Source organism: Plectropomus leopardus, chromosome 20 (genome assembly GCF_008729295.1).
Source record: "Plectropomus leopardus isolate mb chromosome 20, YSFRI_Pleo_2.0, whole genome shotgun sequence".
Taxonomy (NCBI): domain Eukaryota; kingdom Metazoa; phylum Chordata; class Actinopteri; order Perciformes; family Serranidae; genus Plectropomus; species Plectropomus leopardus.
In genome coordinates this window covers 7,971,329-7,993,122 of record NC_056482.1, presented here as the reverse complement: position 1 = coordinate 7,993,122, position 21,794 = coordinate 7,971,329, and the positions used below count along the sequence as shown (strand labels likewise).

The following is a 21,794-nucleotide window of genomic DNA, read 5'->3' as shown; positions in this document are numbered from 1 at the left end:
AGAAGGACGAAATGAGAGCTGAAAATCTCAATGCAGCTTTATAGTATTGGCAAGCAAAAAAATCGTCTGTGGCAAAATTCAACAGAGTCAGAAATTTACAACCAAATTCTCACAATGTTACTGCTGCTATGACCCACGTCTACAAACCAACCAATCAGAGCATGACTTGAAATGAAGCAGAATACACTGGCTGGCAATCCAACCAGACCAGGGCAAAAGAAAAAGTCTGTGGAAGCTGCATTTTCAAAGCATACACTGTGAGCTGCTCTCCTTACGGTAAACAATAAGTTCAACTTCTGCCAACAGCAGAAGACAACAGCAGCAACTAACAACCAACACCAAGCCATTAAACAACCCCAACACACCGACATCAAACGCCTCAGCTCTATTGTTAAATACGTTATCACTGATAATGGCTTTACAGCTTTGTTAGTCATGCAAGCGTGGTGTAGTTCATGCTTAGACTAACATTAGCTTTTTACTTTATACTTCTACATTTAGGCAAAAAAACATCATAAAAGTGGTGTTCTTTGGGTTAACATTATCTTGTTAGAAAAAACATGTAAGTATCATATAAATTTGTTTGCCACAGCTTGTTTCTGCAATAATAATTTAAAATAAATAGTAAAAACCCCATAGACTTTTTGACAAGGAAACCAAGGCCACTACCTTCCACAATGGCCTACAGAAATATGTCATCCCTGAGACACTTATATCCAAAAAGTCAAACATTTTAGTCTAGCACTACTTTCTGCATAGCTAAAGTAGTAAACACCAGGTGTAAGTGAAAAACACCTCTTTTTACAAGTTGGGAGAAATGAACATTAAAACAAATCCCCTTAAATAATGTCTATTTATACATAAAAGACACAATACTGCTATTTTTTTTTATCTGTGAAAATGACACCAGCTAAATCGAATCAATAACAAAAGTTCAGCAGATTTTAATCATAAAGCAATCTGCATATTGTTGAATATCTTTTCTCAAACATGACATGTAAAAGAAAGCCACCTGGTGATGAACAAACCCTCTCAACTGACACACAAACAAACACACATACACACACACACACACACACTCACTCACGTGGCCTCTCTGATCTGAGGGCGTTAAAAATGACCCCATCTCTCTCAACATGAATCCTGGTGTGCCTGTCACCGGGCTGTGAGGACAATGATTAATGACAGAAACATACGGCCTCGGTGGTCTAACGTAAACCGCCATCCACATTCTGCCAGCGGAGCCGGGAACCCTTACATGGCAACTTTGTGACAGTGAAGGATGCTCGGGGCCGTCACGCGCCTGCTTAGCATCAACAAGCCATCTCTCCTACCTTTCAGAATTATCATTCCAATCAATACGGGAGGCTGACATTTGAATGGTATTTAACATCCGTGTTGGGATGGCTTGGAATGGGAGGGTGGAGGCGTGAATTTGTGTGTGTGTCAGTGTGTGTATGTGTGTGTGATGGGACTGTGGGTGAGAAGGGGGAAAGTGAAAATGAGCGACTGTTTGAGAGGGGCGTTGTCCGATGGGGGCATCTTGTGTTTATGTGTGTGTGGAGTCGTGGTATGGGGCTTGTTTGATGAAGTCCTGAGTGGATGCTGACACAGCACACACACACACACACACACGCACACACACACATATGCACACACACGCACATAAACAGCCCTCTGGCACTGTGGAAAGGGCCTGCAGGTATTGATCACAGCCACTTTTCAGGCTCAGCACAGAATCAGAGAGAGAGGCAGAGCTCAGCCCAATACCCTCGGGGCGAAACAGTCCATCACCACGCCAGAACCTCCACCACAGCCGGCAAATTTAATAATCAAGTGTGCCTGTTTTGAAATTTTTGTGCTTATTTTTTTATTTAGTAGTCCGCAAGTGCACCACATCTTAGAATTCATCATATGTCTCGAATTCCCTGCCGAGCCGCTTTGCTTGAAACACCCCCCTGCCTTGCAGATTTCTCTTCATATTTATACTTCCAGAAAACTTTCCTAATTTCTCTCTTCATCCCGAGAGCACGGCTGATAACTGGTGGCAGCTGGAGATAGTGTCAGTGTGCGCTGGATCTGGTAACAAGAGGACCCAAATTTAGCCCTGTGGAGATGACTGAGGCCAGTCCGTCTTCCGCCCCGGCCACCCACACCTCCCGTAACATAATCACTAATCAATAAGTTATTCTGGGCAGCCAGCAGGAGTATTAGGTGATAGTGGTGGGGGGTCTTCAACAGTACAGTACAATCAAGAGTGTCTGATGCTTACGGCTAGGAAATTGATTTTGGGGAGCGAGACGATTAGTCAATGTTCCCTGGACAAAAGGCTAAGCTATTTCATCTCATCTCATCTGGCCTTAGTAACATATTGGGATTTCCAATGCTTAAAATTTGAATAATGAATATTCCACTCGGCTGGTGCTCCGGCGGGGACGGTGCACTGAAATGGGTTTTATATGATCAAGACCGAATGGCAGTGTACCGCAGGTCGCCACGGTAATGAGATATGCTGGTGTTATCGATGGAGAGAGGGTTGTAGTCACTTCCTGGCCGTATTGTATGTCCCCAGGCCTCTATCTGTGGCTCTCTGGCTGAACCCAGTTAAAAGTAATTATTATTAGTTAACTCTTCTTAATGGCCTGGGTTGAGCATGAACAGAGACAGCAAAACAAGCGCTTTTTCCCTTCAACTGGTGTAAGATGCTACCTCTATGGGTCTCTTTTATCTGATGCTGCATTGTCAGAGTGACTGGCTGGACTCTAAAGAGCTGGCGCAGGTATGCGGGAAACCAGGTACTCAGGGCTAAATAGTGCTGCTTTATCAATAAATACGTAACCGGAGAGGCAGTTAAGTGCAAACGCAGGGAAGCTAGGTTTGATAGGAGGGGGGCTGTAAATTTAGATTTGTGGACGCTTTGAAAACGCTCAGCAAACTGGATCTTGAGCAAGTTGTGAGAGGGCATTTAAGGTGGAGGGCAGCCAGAGGTGGAGCAAGGATTTTGACAACAGGAGAAGGTCAAACAGAGGCAAAGTCAAATTGGATAGAGTTGATAGAATATTCTGATTCAGCATCACTCACTTTGTGTCACAAAGTTCTCCCAAGGTTAACTGTAATGAGCTACAGTAGTGACTACAATATAAACTCTAAGCTAAGGTGTTTGGGGTTTTGAGAGCCTCGGGCTTCATGCTCATTTTACAGGCTATATTCGACCCTTAGATGTGGCCATTTCCATATCACTGATGGGCCATGTGAAAGCCATCTCCAACCATCAAAGATAGAGTAGCAAAGCTTCAACTCTATCATCATTTACATCAGTGAAATCACATTCACCGGGAAGCTTTACTCAGAAGCGCAGCTCTCAAATTCCCCCTCATTCATTGGACCTCCATCTCCATTTCTGTTCAGTGTTCCCTCTGTCACATCTGTCAGCCGCCCTGCTGGACTGTGGCGTGGACTATAGGCTTGCCTGTAGTCTGCATTATGGATTAGACGTGGGGTCACGGATTGGGCCTTTTTAATGAAATAAGCAGCAGGTCGCACGGTGGGTCTTTATAATGGAATAAAGGAAAGGCTGTAAGCTCAGGAAGAGCCAACTAAGTGGATTAGGGCCAAGACGGGGAGAAGGAGATAGAGCAGAATGTGGGGGAAGACAAAGTCTGCATCGTTTTGCTCTCCTGGCTGGTAGTCGCTGCACCATCAGGTCTTCTTCTCCCCGACTTCTCAATTTGATTTGATTGGCTGACGGGGGGAAGAATGACATTTAAGAGAAGCCAAGAATGCAGTCCAAGTGTGTCCTACTCCCTGATGTCAGACGGCTGAGCAAGGAAATGTTCAGCACGTACAATATAGCACTGCTGTGCTGATGTCACCATCCTTTATCCTTTTGAAATTCACATTTTAACTCATAATTGTGCACACACAGTTTATAGTATATATCCTGTCAAACTGTATTAAAAGATGAACACACTACTGGCATTTGAGGCAATCATTTTTTTATTTTTAATATTTTTTTCAATACTTTTGTGAAATACCATTGTGAGTATTGATATTTTCAGGGGTTTTAATTTTTGTTTCGTTTTTTTGGTTGTTTTTTTTTTAGAATGGGGTTCAGTCAACACTAAATATTTTTAAAAATGGCAAGAGTTAAAATTTAAAAATTCACCACTTCTAAGCAGAGGAGAGATGATAATGCTACCACAGAGCCTTACTGTGTCTCTGTGCAGCTGCAGCATGTATGCAGCTTCTTGTAAAGAGTATTGTAACGGTGAAGAGCAATCACTCAGCAGCAAAATCTGGGGACTAAAACATCGCAAAAAGTACACTGCACAGCATCCTGACTAGCAAAAAAAAAAAAAAGAAAAAAGACCAAAACAACTGTTCGACTTTAAGAAATCTCCATTCACTGAGGCGTCTCTGACTGATGATTCGAATCTTTGACTTTAAAGGGGCAGCCCTGCCAAAATCAATAGGATTCATCATCTGGGATGCATGAATGTTTGCCAATCCACTAAGGTGTTGACATATTTCACTTTTAGATTGACAGTTTCACCTCCACAGCTGCTTGCCTGGTTAAAATGTAGAAAAAATAGTGTATTACTACCACCACTACTATTACTGCTACTACCAGCAGGCCACAAAACAATGCAGTGATGTAGTCTTGTGGCCTTAAACCCTCACTGCATTTGATGGGCCCAGGCTTGTCCTAAAGCCTTACCTTTCATCAACAACTAATTATTTTCCAGGAGTGAGAATTAGTTAAGAGTAGACCTGCCAGAAAACAAGCCGTATAAATGCTAATGACATTCAGAGTGTTTTTACATGGTCATGTTGTTTCATGCCTGCTTGACTCATTCATTGGTCATGTGTCTGTGTTTCTCTCAGTGCCATCCTGGCCCCCCGCTGACAGAGCTAATGTGCTGAGAGGTTTAAACTCTCCATCTCCTCACAGACTAGAACAGACTGAAACGTGTTAATAAACACCAGTAAGGTTTTCTGTGCCAGAGAGTAGAGAAAGGACAGTCAAAGCAGTTTCGAGACAACAACTTCTTTAAGCCTGTTTTTCTTTTGATGTTATCACTTGTCTGTTTGTGGGAAAAAAAAGAAGAAATTGGAACTGTAATCATGAATATCAGGGGGAAAAATGCTTTATTTCTGCATTTAGACATCTGATCTGAGAGCCTTTGCGTTTAGACCTATATTAATGTATTCTGGTAGTTTGAATTGGCCTCCGTGGCACGTTCAGTATGACAACGGCTATCACATTAAACTAGTAAACAAGCTAACAACGCTAAAATCGCTAACAGCAGGTCGTAAACGTGCAACAGTATTATCTGCTGACACTAGATGACTAAATGAAAGCTAGAGACTGCATGGTATTAACTTGCTGTGCCATTGCTCTCAAACATTAAAAATTCCTGTTGCTATGACTCAACTCACATCAACTAAAACAGTGCTTCCAAAACTGTGGTTTAAACCTCCCTCAAGGAATCATAAGATAAATACAAACAGTTGTAAGATGGTTATATTGTCTTCCTACCAAAATTTGTGTGTGTATGCAGTTTTTTTTTTATCCAAGCAAACCCATTAAATATAAGCAATTGACAGCTTTCCAGTTGTCTGTAGACCAGAGCCGCTAACACAGCTCTGCGTTATAGGAGTATGTGTTTTGTTTTTGTTTTTCTGAAATGTAACATTCAATGTACACACAGGCCAGAAAACAGGTAAACAAACAGTGGAAAGCAGCATGGAGGCCAGTGAAAATGTTACTTAATTACTTCTTCACTTATTCAGTCTCTCTTTCAAACTCTGTGCCGACTACATTTTGAATGATGTTCAAATCCTGCTTGGAGACGGGCAGTATTTTGAGGTGGCCCATTGCATCGCGTCAGCAAAGAGTTAAATTTAGCACGTCCACGTGGGTTTTGCATACCCATTACTGCCAGTCAGAGCCGATAAATGTCTGTGGCTACTGCAGAATCTTTGTCCCGAAAGTAAATGCCAATTGTAACCTTTCCCATTAAATACAAAAGACAGTGTGTCAGTGGGTTTTTTGTCCAGTGGGAAAAGTGCTGTAAAGGGGGGCTCGCCCAGTTTTACACATCCTCGTGTAAACTTTCCAGAGCCGTAAAACCCCGTCAGTGAGTACTACAAACTGCTGTTCAGTGTTTCAGCGTTTCATAAGCCTTTAAACGCATTAATCTGTTACTCCAGCTGGACCTCATGGATCTTACTTCATTGTCTCAGCAGTGCCCTAAACATGCCCTCACCAACGCAGCCCTCCCCCACTGAAACCTGACTACAGTTGCTTTATGGGCAATGTATGCACCAGAAAGAATACTGTGTAGATATACTGCGTCAATTTTTATCCTTTTTATTTAAGACAACTGACTATTGTGAGTCTGACAGAGGAGTGAAGTAAAAAGCCAGGTGCTGAACAAAACAGGGAAGAAGAAAAAACAAACCAGTCCAAACACTCGACTTATCATTTATGCAAAGAAAACAACAACGCTTTAAATTTTAACTGCGACATACTCATTTAAGCTCGGAAATCAGGAACCTTCAACATCCCTGATCTGTACTCATGTTGCCTCCTGAAGGATGGACTAATTAGACTCTGAATTGTGGCTAAATCTGACAGTTTCAAAGGTTTATTGTTGCACTGGAAGCATGAATCTCTGTGGCCTCGAGGCTTGTCCATCATCTCCACTGGGGAACAAGGAAGAACAGATGATTTTCCTTTGCTCCCTTTTTGGAGCCTCCAGTCTTTTTGGTTATCCATGTAGGGTGACTTTGACTTTGGAGACTGTCACCACTACTTTTGAATTACACTAAAGTTTTCTTTCGTGTCCTTTGCGGAGTGAAGGTGAGAGCATGGTAGGTATAAGCCCGGATCAGGGGGAGAGGGAGAGAGAGAAAAGAGGGAGGCAGATGATGGATTAACTCCTAGTTTCATGGGACTAGCTGGGGTGTGTGATTTTGTGATGAATGATGTGAGGTGTGATGCACTGTAAATATTATTCTCCAGTTCACACGATCACCACACAGCAGAGTAACACCGTCGCCACACACATTCTCTGTATTTTCCACCTTCGGTTGAAAACTTCCGCCATCTATTCTGTTTCATGAGAAAACCGCTTTGCACTTGAACAGTGCCACCTTCTCCCTCATGAATGAAATATACGACCCATTCTTGATGTGTGATGGGGTGTGTGTGTTCTCGCCAAAGACAGGAAGCCTTCATGCGTGGTCCCTCCCACCCCGTTAAGACTCCTCCCCTCCGAGCTCCTCTTCCTCCGAGGCAGCCGAGGCTCGGAAACAGATCACTTTTTAAATCATTCATGAGCACTCCGCAGAAAAGAAAGGCATGCAGAAAGCTGTGGGACTGCAATGAGGAATGTGTCATTGTTCCCCTCATATGCGATGATTTATGACACAATGGTTGTAACTGATTTGATAATCACAGTTTATTTCCCCTCAGAAGGAGAGAAAGTTAAAGTCAGCGATTTTGCCTGTTTTCCTTTCATTCCCCCATCTTTTGTTTCACAGATGAATGTCTCTTTTTTCATCCCCTCCCTCTTCAATAGATTTTTCTTTTCTTCCTCCACCTTCCCACCCCTCCTTTTTACTCATCCCATAAATATCCTTTTAAATTCACAAATACAATAAAGAATTCTCCCCACTAGCGCCTGCACTGTGCCTTACCCAGCATCTGGTGAGAGGGGAATCTCTTGATACCGCAAGCGTGCTTTAAAGCTGAAAAGCATGCTGGGAATTGTAAGTGGGAGAACATGAGGTAGAGGGAGGGTGTCCTTGGAAAGATGGTTTGTTCTCAGTCAGCCACATTAATTAGCATAGCATTATTACAGGCATGGTGTGTTCAAAAAACACACAGTCTTTACTGTCGCTGTCATTACAAGCATGTAGACGGATAAACAACTCATCAGTTTGGAGAGACAGAAAATAAGCCCATGTGCTTGTCAATGAGAAACACACCGACTCATACTGTGATCAGTTGCTTTTTTGATGTCAGAGACTTTCACTTGTCCCATTATGGGCTGAGGAGGGACGGCAAGTTTTCAGTCCAGCTTAACAAGACAGCAGGTGATGTCACAGTTTCGAGCCAGACTGGACGTCTTGAGGTGTAACTATAGGCCCTGCTAATTAATCAACAACCTAAAAGTAGAGAACTCTCACAGGACTACGTAGATGACAATTACCACTTGATTACTTTACCGGGTTTGCCAATAGAGTTTGGATTTGAAGAGAGAACAGCTAAGTTTCACTTTCTTTTTCACAAATTCAGCATAATATGGCGTGAGTAATTCCGATACAAATGCTTATCTGGGGGCTGAAGCATTCCTTAAAGCGAACTGGTCCAATATACTCAGGAGAAATACATCATTATTCATGATAACCAAAGCTAATCTACCCGGTGCACCTAATTGTTTTTCTTGATTAAGCAGACTTCTGATACTAATTCTCTTGTAAAAAATCTGTATCGACGAAGCAGGATGCAGTGTGTTGGATTTAAACCTTTCACAGCAAAACATAGTTTGCAGGAAAACTAGATACTGAAAAAATACAAAAATATTTGTCTAAATATTGCTCTATTGTACTATTGCTTTCTGTTTGATCAACAACTGGTACAATGAGTCAGTTAAGTGATTAGTGGATCGACAGCTGTTGTGATAATCATACGTCTTTGGACCAAAAATGCCAAAAATTCCGTTGTTCCATTTCTTAACTGTCATTGTCAATCACATTGGCTTTTTGTTGAGGGAGCCATGGTGATGTTAACTTTCAGGTGGACCAAAAATGTCATCCTTTAAACACCACTTATTACCGTTCAGTAAATACAATATCAAAAGAGGTTCAATTTCTATTCTTGCAGAAAACGTATCAGTTCATATCATAAGTTAAACACTTTCAATGACACATGTCGATTTATGTCCTTCAAAAAAACTTTTAAGGCCTTGATTGTTATTAGTCAATTGTATTTATGTCACACAAAGTCACTTCAGTTCCCCACACTTGAACACTGGTACAGAGCAATGAGACAAAGGTAAATGTATATTGTTTTCTCACCATCATGCATTTTAAATTTAATTGATCAGTGAATTGTTTTAAGTCCTGCTTACGGCCCTAAACGGTAACACCTGCTCTTTGTTATCTATGAGTTCATGTGCTGGCCACTGTGCAAATTCACTGCAAATATTAAGTCCTTCAGTAACTACGACTTCATAAAAATCTACACAAACCAGAGGTCATTTCATTAATTACTAAATACTTTTGCTACAGTATCATTATGGGTTCAGTTCAGATACAAATCAGATTTCCAAAACATTTCACCACAAGTAATTCAATTATGTAGAGATTATTCGACAAAATATCATAATTACTGGCTAAGCGAAGCAGTTTCTGCGACAGCTCAGAGCACTGTAAACACTGTCCTCTCTCTTTTTTTTTTTCTTAACAAAGACCCCCAAGTTTTAGTCCTTGTACTAATTGTCTTGCTAACTGCGCTGGTGTGTTTTGAAGCACCCCCCACCCTCCTTCCCCTCCTTCTCCTCCTGTGTCCTCACCTCCTCTCCTCCTCTGGCCCGCGGCTCGGGCGACTCTTTTCTCTCTATGACTAATGATGTTCTTTCAGTCTCAAGGTTTTAGCGGGATAATTATATTAACCCCTGTCCTCTGGCTGATCCCAGCTCAGCTCTTCCTCCCCGGGCATCCTCCCCTGCGCGGTCTCACCGGAATTAGACTCTAATACACACATGGCTATACTGGAATACACATTATGTGAATTGTATTTCATATTAGCTTTTGCCTGTAAGTGTGTAAGTTTTGGTGACTTTTGGGAGACTTTATCCGAATGAGTTCACATGTAAATGAGAGGAAATGCAGCCAAGAAAATAAGGGAGGAAAAATGAGGTGCATGGGTGGAGATGGGTAAAGGCCTGCAGGCTTGTGTGTGTTAGCGTGCTCATTTATAATAACATGCCTTAACACATGAGGGGTTCAAAAGTGCGTCTCTAAAGTTCGTGTGGCGGGCAGATTGTCTCAAGGAGAAGGCTCCGAGTGTGTTCTGTTCTCCGCTCCGAAGTTATTCATTCTGATATATACGCACACAACAATCATAAAGATCCTACAAAGATCCATATCGCCCCCGGGGGTCCACAGACTCCGTGGGGGGCTGCACAACAGGAAGAACCTCCCACCAAACCCCCAAGTTGTTTCTGTCTCTTCATCACTTTTTCATTCCTCTCATTGCCTCCCAACTCCCTTTACTTCTCCTTCTTCCTCGTTCATATCTTAAATAAGGGGAGACTGTATAATAAAGCCCCCCCCCTCCTTCCAACTCATGCCCAATTTCCTCTCTCCCCAGGTGTTACTCTTTGCTGTAGTGTTCATTAAAACACATTCAGCAGCGGTAAGGACTCTGCAGGGAGGTTACACTCTAATATCCAGCGCTGTTACGCAGTGATCTCAGGACGAGCGGAGCCGGATAGAGCCAGGCCCAACTCTCTTTAGTGGGAGAAGCCTTTAGAGGCGGTGACATGGCTGCTTCAGAATAAAACAGCCATTCTGCATCATTCATGCTGCATCACGCTGCATGAATATTACAATGCTGGCGTGCAGTGTCTTAAATTACCACCTGCCAAGTGCCAAATGCCAGTAACATATGTCTTGTGTGGACGAATTAATAAGGGTCACCCACCACAGTGGTCAGTGAGTTTTGAGAGTGCATCTATTCATAGGTGATACCATTCAGCATGTGCTATTTATAGGACAATAACTTTTTTTATTAGTGTCACGTAGAGACGAGCAGAGGAAACTGGTATAGGTGAAATTGCTGATGCAGGGCTTTCACACAGTATTTCATTTATGTCTGCATACTAAGCACAGACATATACTCTTATTTTGTGCAAGAAAGACTGGCTGTTTAGTTATACCGGAAGGTGATTTTATATTAAACGTAAAATATTTTGGTAATTTTTTAAAATGTATTTATTTATTTTTTGGACACAGAAAGAATCTTAAAGAAAAATCAGTTAATTTAAATTGCAGTTTCCATTCTGCAGAGTAGATCTTTTGAACAATAAGAAACAGATTTAAATGGCACTTGACATGCAAATATAAATGGCATAAATATAGCATATATTTGACTTCTTTGGTTGCATTTGTTTAACCAGTAAAAAAAAATGTTATGGAACTGTTTCTATATACATATTTGAGCAATGATCAGTAGATATTTTTACATTTGCACAGACATTTTTTTTTGTTTTTTTATTGACATTTCAGTTTTTTGATTTGTTGCTGAGTTTGTTTGACCTGGTCACAGACGACTATAGCATTTTAATGACTTAGTGGGGGTTCAGATAAAAAATGCTGCTTTAAAAGACAATTAAATACGACTCAATTAGTCCAGGTGGACAAAAACAGATCTATAAGAATGAAGGATTATCAGCCACCAAAACAGAGCGCACTTAAAATGCTGCAGAGAACACTTTTAATTTTTGTTGTGACCGTTGAGATACACAGTGAATGTGCTCTTGTACGTATTTGATTGGCCAGAGTCTTGCTGAATGATGTCCCTGTGCCTTCTGGCAAATGCTAAGCAAGGTTCGACTTTTTTGTTGGATGACCTTGCAGGTTTTTTGCAAAGAACCAGAAGGTTGCATTTTTCATCCAGGGCCAAAGCTGGCCTGAATGTGGTCTTATGCAAGTCTTTGGTCTATTGTACGCCGAGTTTAACTGTCACTCTTTTTTTGATTTTATTTTATTTATGTTTTTATTTTATTTTAAACTTTTAAAAAATTATGCAAAAATACAGCCATGTTGGGCTTTTTATACCACAGCGTGTGTTCCTTCAACAAATTTAAGATTTTAGATCTACAGTCCCAAAACACTCATCAAAACGCCCCAACTCTCATCGTTAAACTGTTTCTCAATGTTACCTTTGTGATGAACAGTTAGCTCTGCTACTGTGTGTACGTGGTATAGTTGCAACGGTGTGAGATTTTCACAGTACGATAACTGTCTCAGGAAATATCCCAGTATTATGGAATTATTGTTAGTCAGAATGATGCTTAAATTAAAACACAAGGGTTAATTTTGGTTGAGCAAATGTCTTATAACTATAATTAAGACTTAGAAATTTTTTTTAATGGAAGTATGTATAAAGTTGTCTTGCTTTGGAAAATAACTAACATAAAGGTGAGATTATCAATCCAGTTTTGTTTTTTTCAATATTGTAGATAAGCAAATGCACATATTATGATAATTGTCAACTTCTATATCACAGTATACCAGAAATCCGGTATAACGCTGCAACCCTAGTATGTGGTGTGGAGCAGGGCTCTCATGATAAAACAGAGAAAGAAAGAGAGGGAGGAAGGTGCTGACCGAATCAAGATTCTGCACACAGCTCAGCAATGAAAAAACATTGTTACCATTTTAAATAGTAATGTTGATACTGTGGTGAGCCGCCACAAAAAAACATTTGTAATTTCTTTACTGTAATTTCTCAAAATTGAAAACTGAGTACCCAAAACACAGATATCTGAATGGTCAAATTTGGGATCCAGTTGAGATCCAGCCCTACAAACTAGAGAAAATCACATTCAGGCCCAAAACAAAAAAGGTTACCATCATCGAGTACTAAATATGTGTCCATGCATGCCCACATAATCTCTGGTGTCCATAGCCACTGTGATATAAATGTACACACAGCCGAGAACTGACCATACATTGTCACAATCCGGGGGTGTACAATAAGTACAATTTTAAGTAAAATATCAAACCACATTCAAGAGGGGCACATAGACCAACATATAGTGTTAGCTGCAGCCGGGTCAATCTGCTTACTGATATAATCAATAAAGGGACCCCAAATCTCAGCAAATTTACGCTTCGAGCACCTAAAATTCTCAAAATAGGGACCAGAAACCACCGAGGAACTTCTTCAAACAACAGTTACATCCACAGTTAAGCGAGCGAGAAAGTTATTTACAAATTGTAACTTCGGCTCATACACAGTGTATCACTGGAAACAGCCGGGGTGACAAAATCCTTTGAAAGCTGCATATTAATTACCCCTGCAGTTTGAAAGGCCAGCAAAAACAGTGCATTTTACACAGCTGGCATGTAACCCACACCTGAAGTGTTCTAGTATCTCTCTCTCTCTCACACACACACACACACACACACACACACACACACACAGAGTCTCTTCTGTGCTCATGAGAGCGGTCCTTTGAGGTCTGGACTGGAGAACAGGATGTGCCCAGGCTCCATTATTTAGTTATTTGGTCCTGTGCATACAGTACATACTTCAGAGAGCAGGTAGCTCAAAGTGGGTCTGACTCTGCCTGCTGCGCTTTACACGACCAAAAGCAACCAATCAGAGAGAAGCTCTCAGGACTGGGCATGCACGCAATAGTCATTTACTGTATCCTGTGTAAATAATTTACTTGTGCGCTTAGTCACACACAATCTCTCTCTCTCTCTCTCTCTCTCTCTCTCTCTCTCTCTCTTTCTAGTGCATCAAAAAACTAAAAGAAACACTTTTTAACTCAGAGCAAACTGTGCTAATATAATGAATCCTCCCACAAACACACCAGGGAGGTCACACATCCCCCTACACTGCATTGTAGGCAAACACACACAGGCGTGCACACACACACACACACACACACACACACACACACACACACACAAACTACAAATACACACAGGGTGTGGATTGCAAAGACAATCAAGGTCATTCCTGCGCTTTGAATAATTTAAGATGTCTTTTTGCTGGACAATTTCACTCACACTCTTTTTTCACAAGCCAAAAACACCCAGTGACCTCTCAGCATTGAACATACAATATTATGAGTGTATGCATGTGTGTATGTGTGCGTGTTGTCCTCAAACACACGGTCTCTTTGGCTGTCTTTAGATGCGCTAGTAGAAAGTGTTTTCTATCTAATGCATAAAAAATAAAAAATAAAGAAAACTGAGAAACTAAGAGATGGAAGGCAACTGAGATGACACAAGAGGCAGAAAATGTAGCTTAAGCGTTTGTGGTCTTAACAACTTCCATTAGATAATGATAAATAATGATCTTGGGTGGAATGATTTGTTTATAAAATGACACCAGTTCTGCTATTGATGACTGAGAGAGAGAGAGGGGTTGATAGAAGCGGCTTGTGGTTATGAAAAGAGGACCGATGTAATCCTTTCTCACCGCATGATTGCAGGGGAGGTCAGATATAGATTACCTGTTTAGCCTAGAGGGAGAGAGAAGGAGCGCACATGTGAGAGAAAGGACGAATGGTGGAGAGGAGAGGGAAGGTTTGAAAAGACTCACGCTGCTCGCCCTGCTACGGGAGGCTGCACTCGAGGAAAATCGATCCTCTCCCTTCAGAGAAAGAAATTTATGAAGCTGGAACATAAACGCAGTCATGTCCAATTAGCTGCTCTGAATTTACGAGGCAAGGCGAGGGAGGAAGTGGGAGGGGACGCTGTGATAAAGACTTCAGCAGAAGCCAATAAGGCGTGATTCTGATCAATGAGCCCAGCTTCACGCAACACCCACTCCTCGCTTGGTCGCTTCCTGCTGCGCTAGGGATACAGTGTCCGAGGACTGGGCTTTACTGCGGGCTGCCCTCCAGCAATCACATTTGAATTGTGGACACGCTTTAATATTGCCTCCAGACATGTTTAAAGTCTAATATGATTTTTTCACAAAAAAGTTTTTTTTTTTTTTTGCTTTGTTAAAATGACATCTACTTATCCCCCCTCATTTAAAATTTAAAGTCTGCATGCAGAATGTCTCTTCCTAAACCAAAAAGTTCACTCTAAGTGTGCTGGTGGCTTAAAGTTTCCACAATACACTTGAGTAAGTTGCAAACTAGGGCTGGCACCATCTGGTCAGTTGGTCGATTAGCTGGTTGATAAGCTCTTGTCTGACCAAACTGTTATTAGTCGGACAATCACTGGTGTTACTTTCATAAAGTTGTGTGTCCACCATGTTTTTTTCCAAAATAAAAATACCAGGCAAGCCGCTGAAAATGCACAGTTTTGGCCTATGTCTGGATGCAGATCCAAAAGCTTTGAAACTTCAATCATTGCCATGGCCATTGCCAACTTCAAATTCAGTTTCATTCAGTCTTACAATGCTTCAAGTTTTGTAAAGGGAGGTTTGTATTATCAGACACAAATGAGACCAGTACTCTAAGCACAGTCAAGGACAGTAGCCTCCAGCTCTAAATTGGCGTTACAATGAGGAAAAGGAACAAACAAGATAAATTGCAGACGGTTATCAGCGGCTGCCAACTGTAGTGAAGCACTTGCTTTGCATCCAGCGACAAAGTCTAACCGGCAGCGTCCTCAGTTTTTAATAACTTACAGAAACATTGCAATAGTCCAACTTCTCTGTCTTCTCTCTATCACTATCTCTCTAATACACATACAGCATTTCTAAGTCCCACTAAAGTCAGCTTGGGTGTGGGTGGTTGATTTACATATATGAACATAATTGTCCCCCCCCTAAATCGCCCCACTCCAACATCCAGTCGTGTCCCATCAAAGCTTTGAATATTCCAAAGTAATTATTACTGAAGCTTCACAGCCTCTAAAATGGTATTTGGTACAGCCCTAGATGTTATGTTATGAAATATTTGCAGTGGTCAAATGTCAGCACAAGGCAGAATACTCGCTCTGGATGAGGAACGCTCAAACACGTCAGGAGACCCTTTGGTTTATGTGGCCAGCAGCATTCAGTTCTCCTCCATGGTTACTGCTGTTTAGCACTCGTACGTATGTAGGATGTGACGGCTTGTATTTGTGGTATTTCTCCTGTCCCTCAATGACTGTGACTGGACGGCTTGTTTAAAGTGACAGTGACGGGAGCAGCGTTTTACCAAGAGATGAAAATTTTTCAACTCTTGGTGACCAGTACAAAATGCTTAACATGTAGGGGTATAATGATACAATAGTAATGATGCAAAGTGAAACCATCAATACATATTGTCATCTTTATAAGTCTCTATTTTGAAATTCCCATGTCACATCTGTGTTTTCATTTCCCTCCAAGCGCACCTCCTTCATAAATATTATAACAGTGTAAGCAGCATAGCCCCAGGCAGATAATGGTTTGCAAAAAAAAAAAAAAAAAAGACGATAAGGATATTTACTGATAGCATCTCATGTCAATCAGAGACCCGTGAATAAAATAGAATAAAATCATGTCATGGAGGACTTTGTGATATCAGTTAATACTGTATCGTTGTCCAAAATGATGTATTGTGATGAAACTTGTGAAGTACACCGCTATAAATGTGCAGCGTTCAGTGAAGAATAGACTGTCAGCACATCAAAATGCTTCTGGTATTTGTAGCATAGTGGAAATAGTGACGCTCTCATTGCAAAGAATTTAAAAAATAAACTGCCTCAGAGAGAAAAAAAATGCCTTGGACACAAAATGTTCCGAGGTGGGGCGCAATCATGCACCGTGGCTGATTAAGTTAATCTAGAGATAACATGCAAATTTTTAACCCCATCAATTGATTGGTTGAAGTAGAATTTGAGTCAACCCTGATTTTCTTTTGGTTGAATGCAGCCCCATTGCTTACAGGACCATGATCGGTTTTTAAGTTGGAAAGTCATAAATCATGCTTGCACGAACCCGTCTCAAACTCAAAGCTAAGAAACTTTCTCCCTTCATCAGATTGTGTATGAACAGCCATCTCGTGTCAAAAGCTGAGTCATGATGCAAAGTGAAGGTCAAACATCCAAGCAAAGTCTCAAACACATCTTTTAGTGAGAAAAAAAGTGCCCACAGTCACAAAAAGTACAACCTCAAAACTTAAAACATGAGTTGAATGGTGTCCTCTGTCTGACAAAAATCAGATATACATTCATTAATGTGGCGTGACCTGTAGGATTATCTGTGGGAGAGGAAGTATTCAGTTCCTTTACTTAAGTAAAAAGTACTAATACCACACTGTAAAAATATTCTGTTACAAGTGTCCTGTATAAAAATGTTACTCAAGTAACAGTAAAATCAGGAAAATGCACTTCAAGTATGAAAATTAAAAGTATCCTATTCAGAAAAATCTGAAAAATTAAAGAAAATACTCCTTAAAATTAAAAATAGTTTATTAAATATGTATTAAAATATTAGATATTAAAATAATTGACTAAGTACCCCATAAAAAAATGACTGGGCCCACTCGCTATTCACAAGAAAAGTTAAAACACTCCAAAAAAACTATTCAAATAAAACTTAAATTTTTATCAAAACAGTTGCCATTTACTTTCCCTTTGATCAGCTAATTAATTAATCAACTGATTATTTCAGCTGTACTTGTTTAGACCACTGGGTACTTTAATTTGTAACAAAACCTCATATTGTATGCACTCTTCTGATGTTTTTAAGAAAAAAAATCTTTATATGTAACGTAACCCGTAACTTAACTTAACTTTGCACATAGACCACCGTGTCATGAGTCAGCCCTGGTTTGGGTGTTAAGTCTCTCTCGGACAAAAGCACTGACACTCATTGCCCATTAGGCTCTCACTCTACTATTTACTCCAGCAGGTTGTGTAGCCGGTTGTGTATTTTGTGGTATCAGGGGAGGGAGCTGTTGTGAATAGCGAGTGGGCCTTCTCAGTGACGGCTGATCGAACACAGAGTGGAAGAGGAGGAAGATCTCCTGCTGGGTCAGAGCCGCATCGATGCGGTCTGTCATCGCAGGTTAGAGCACGTCAATGCGGACCCTCCTCCTGCTCCTCCTCCAAGTCTCACCACTGTAGTCGGGGAGGCAGGCAGACTGTCAGGGCTTTGACATAGCTGCCCTACTCCCTGCTGTACTGACTGCTCAGCCCCCCGCATCGTCTGCACCCCCCAATTTTCTCCTCCACCCACTCCACTCAAACACATGTCCACAACCCAATTTACCCAATGCGCTTCTCCGTGAGCACTGGTGCAACGGGCAGTAGCAAAAACGCTTAAGGGGAAAGGGCTAAATAGACAGACGGAAAGGGAAGTAAAGAAAGAGATGGAGGATAAAATAGGAGATCAAAGAGGAAAGCAAAAGAAAAGACTGGAGAACTGAGACGGTCACAGTGGATGAAATTCAGGAGCAACAGTAAAAAAAAACAAAAAATATGGTGGGAGGAGAGTGCAAAACCAAAAATAAGAGAGCGGGAGTGATAGCTGTGTCCCTGGAGGGAAATAGAGGAATAGGCGTCGACTTCAGTAAAGAGACAGATAAAGCCCCATTAACTGCTGCTTCCAGCTGCTTTCTCAGGCTCTGCCACCACATGACTCCCCCCTTGATGTTTGTTTATCTTTCTTATTATTTATTCCCCTAATTGCAGCGTCTCTGCCGTCTAAAACAGGCAGTCGTCGCATCATTAAATACACAGGGCCGACATGACTACACAGAGACAGACTGCGCAGAGAATGGACGGAGAAACGCATGACACAGATAAGCCGACAACCACTGTATCTGTCTCTTATTGGATGCAAAACATAGTGTGAGTACGCAGATATGTAGATACTGTGTTATACATCGACCAGCCATGTTTCAGGAGAATTACATTTGCATCCTATTAAAGGGCTTGAATGTTTTGGAGGACGTGTCATTTCTGGCTGGATTATGTTCACCGGTAACACCTGTCCACAAAGTGAGACTTCTTGTAGCACACAGTTATCACAGGGAGGTGGTCGGGGTACATGGTCCAGGACTTTGATACCAGAATACGGGATGCACATCCTGCTCAAGGTTAAGTTACAAAAAACACTGACAGGGAAAGACCATGGCTTTAGTTAAATATAGATAGAGTACACAAATTCTGTATTGTGTCACTGCTGAAATATTTTTTTTTTGTTAGTAGAGTTAACCACGACCACACACTTTCTCTAACCTTAAAAGTTGCAAAAACACAACCATGAAAAACCATACTTACTGTAAAACAAATTGCATACGATGTAAGTGACTGTTCTACAGATACGGTCAATTTTATTTGGCCCCACCCCCCAGTAAAAACATTAAAGTCACAGAAGACTTAAAAAAAAAGAAAAAAAAGAAAGACATTTACATCATAAACTAATGCAAAAAAAGGTACAAATCACTGCATAAAAAATCCCCAGAATTGATTCTGAAGGACCCTCATAAGTGTCTTTCCAAATGATGTAAAGAAGTCTACATGCTTGCTTAAGAGGACATAAAAATAGCAAGTATGAGGTACATTAAAATGACAATAATGACTCTCTAATTGGTGTTATGTCATAAAGGGTTGATCAGAAAAGATTCATTAAGGAATAGGTCAGTAAGCAGTAAATAACTGGGTCATTAGTATCCAACTGTCTTTTTTTTAAGCAACTTATCTGCTATATACCTTCATATATATAACATTTCATTATCTGTGACGGAGTCCGCCTTTCCTGCAAGGAGATTTAAAATATTTCCCCATAAAGGAATTCACAGGAGACAGTGGATGCATGCATTGTAACTGTTACGGAAAACATAAGCAAGTATACGTCTATACTCGACGGGAAAACAACAGTCAGTGTGGGACGATATTATTAAGTCGTCTTAACTAAAGCCTTGAATGCAATGAACTGCTTAAGTCCGTGACTTATTTTTTGGCTGTCAGTCACCAACGCACACGGGCCCCCTTTGCGTCTGTATGCAGCGCACTGGGCCTCGTCCTTGCCTGATGCTCCGAGCAACTGCCACAGTAAAAGAGCAAGAAAGTCTGATTAGGGTGGGTCCGAGGTTTGAATGAAGGGTCAAGCAAACACAGGACTTTCACTCCTGTTTATGTCCTGTGTGAAACCAAAAGTCAACAATGAATTCATTTAACAATTTAGTGTAGTATGTCACATCATGAACGTGATGTATGTCATGTGGCAAACGTGACATTATGTTACAATAGCCAGACGAACTTATTTAACCCAAAACATGATTTTTTTCTGAACCAAATCACCAAATTGTATTCCCTAAACTTAAGGAACTAACCTTAAAAACAAAGTAGACTTACACTGGATGTGCATTTTGAAAGCAGACTGTATTCATTTAATGACCACAGATTGTACATTTCCTGTGAACACTTCAAAAGACACAATGTATGTAACTTTACATGCCATCCCTGAGTAATGCAAGGAGTGTACTTAGAGCGTCATTGACATGCAGCGCCATTGACCAAGTGTCAGTATTTGACAAGTTGAGAGTGACAATGTGTTTTTGGGACCCTGTATTATATGAATATTCTGGTCATCATCACCAGCTATAAAAGGCGTCACCAAAATAACCAGCACAAAATTCTCAGGACCCGAACTTGAACAAAACCAACCAACAGTCCAGGGGAAAGGTCATAATTTGGATTGATTAAGGTTACAGAATAACCACAAGAAACCAACATTCACTTTCTGTCTGTAAACAAACTGCGGTCTCCAGCATTAAAGCCTGATGTTCTGTTGGCCAATCCATCCACAACGACCTCTTTTCTCTGCAGACTTTGTGGCTCTATGATAACGTCACCCGACTTCCTGTTTTGCTTGCAACAGACAAGAGTCATAATTTCTGCAGCTGCTGGAGGCTTTTCCTCTTAAATGTAAATGTAAGTCGTTTTTGCCTGTTGGCTGAAACGAGTGATACTCTCATTTTTCTTGGGAGGAAAGTCTCCGACAGACTGATAAACAGAAGTATTGACCCATAATTACACCAGCTAATTAAAACACCACCTTGTGTGTGTGGTTTCTAATGTAGACTGGAATAGATTTGAATCACTTATTTCCTCCTGCTCCTCCACTCTCTTTCTCACCCCGCTTTCTCTTGCCCTTCTTTGTCTTTTCCTCCACTCACCTTCTCTAATTTCATCTCTCCGTCTCTCTCTCTCTCTCCTCACTCTCTAAGTAAATAGACAGGGTTGTGATGGATCCAGCTGTCCCGTCTTAACTTCCTTCAGCTCAGAGCTGCTACTCCCACTTTGATGACTTTGCAGTGAAGGCAGACATCTTGCACATTAACATATGATTGTGCCCATGTATTATTTCTGTGTGGAGGGACCGAAGAAGGGGGATCGGGAGAAATCCCAGTGCAAGCTGTCATCCGAGAGAGAGAGAGCTAAAGAGAGACGGCACTTGAAAAGTCGGAGTGTCACATCATTCATGCGGAAGGAGTGCAAGTCAAGAAGTACTCCTGGTCTTCCTGGGTGGTGCTGTGTGGTAGGAGTCAAAAAAGCAGGTCAAGGGGATGGAGTGTCAAAGTCGTGAAAGTTTCGACCTGCAAGCTAAATTTTGCTTCAATGATTAAATGAGTTAATATTAGTTACTGGCATGGAGCCAGTGACATTTCAACAAGGTAAATTCATGGATCCGGACTCGTCTGCTCATGCAGGCTTTAACCTCAAACGTATGTCAACTGTCCAGATAATAGACAAGAGTGAAGCCATTTCCTTTCGTACGCCGCAGCCATTAGGCCTGCGAGACACAAACTGCACAGCAGCATACCTCGAAAATCACTCTGTTCTTTAGTATTGATTTTAAGTTACAACTTCTAGATCCTGCACTCAGTGGCGCTTCCACTTTTAAGATGAGACAGATGAGATTTATCACCGACGACGCAGGAGATGAGAAGCGGTGATATGTTCGGCGCTGTCAGTCACTCAATCCAGGCATTAGTCACCGCGCCTCTGCTTCTCTGATCTGTTGTCTGTCATCGCCGCTCTCAGACAAATGCATCACTATCACACAAAGCCGAAACACACATACACACACACACACACACACACAA

At 41.3% G+C, this 21,794-nt stretch overlaps 1 protein-coding gene across 1 annotated transcript in view; it reads left to right on the top strand.

The window, feature by feature from the left end:
• The window catches only part of LOC121959794 (netrin-G2), a 73,595-nt gene that overhangs the window by 19,271 nt on the left and 32,530 nt on the right, over positions 1-21,794 (top strand).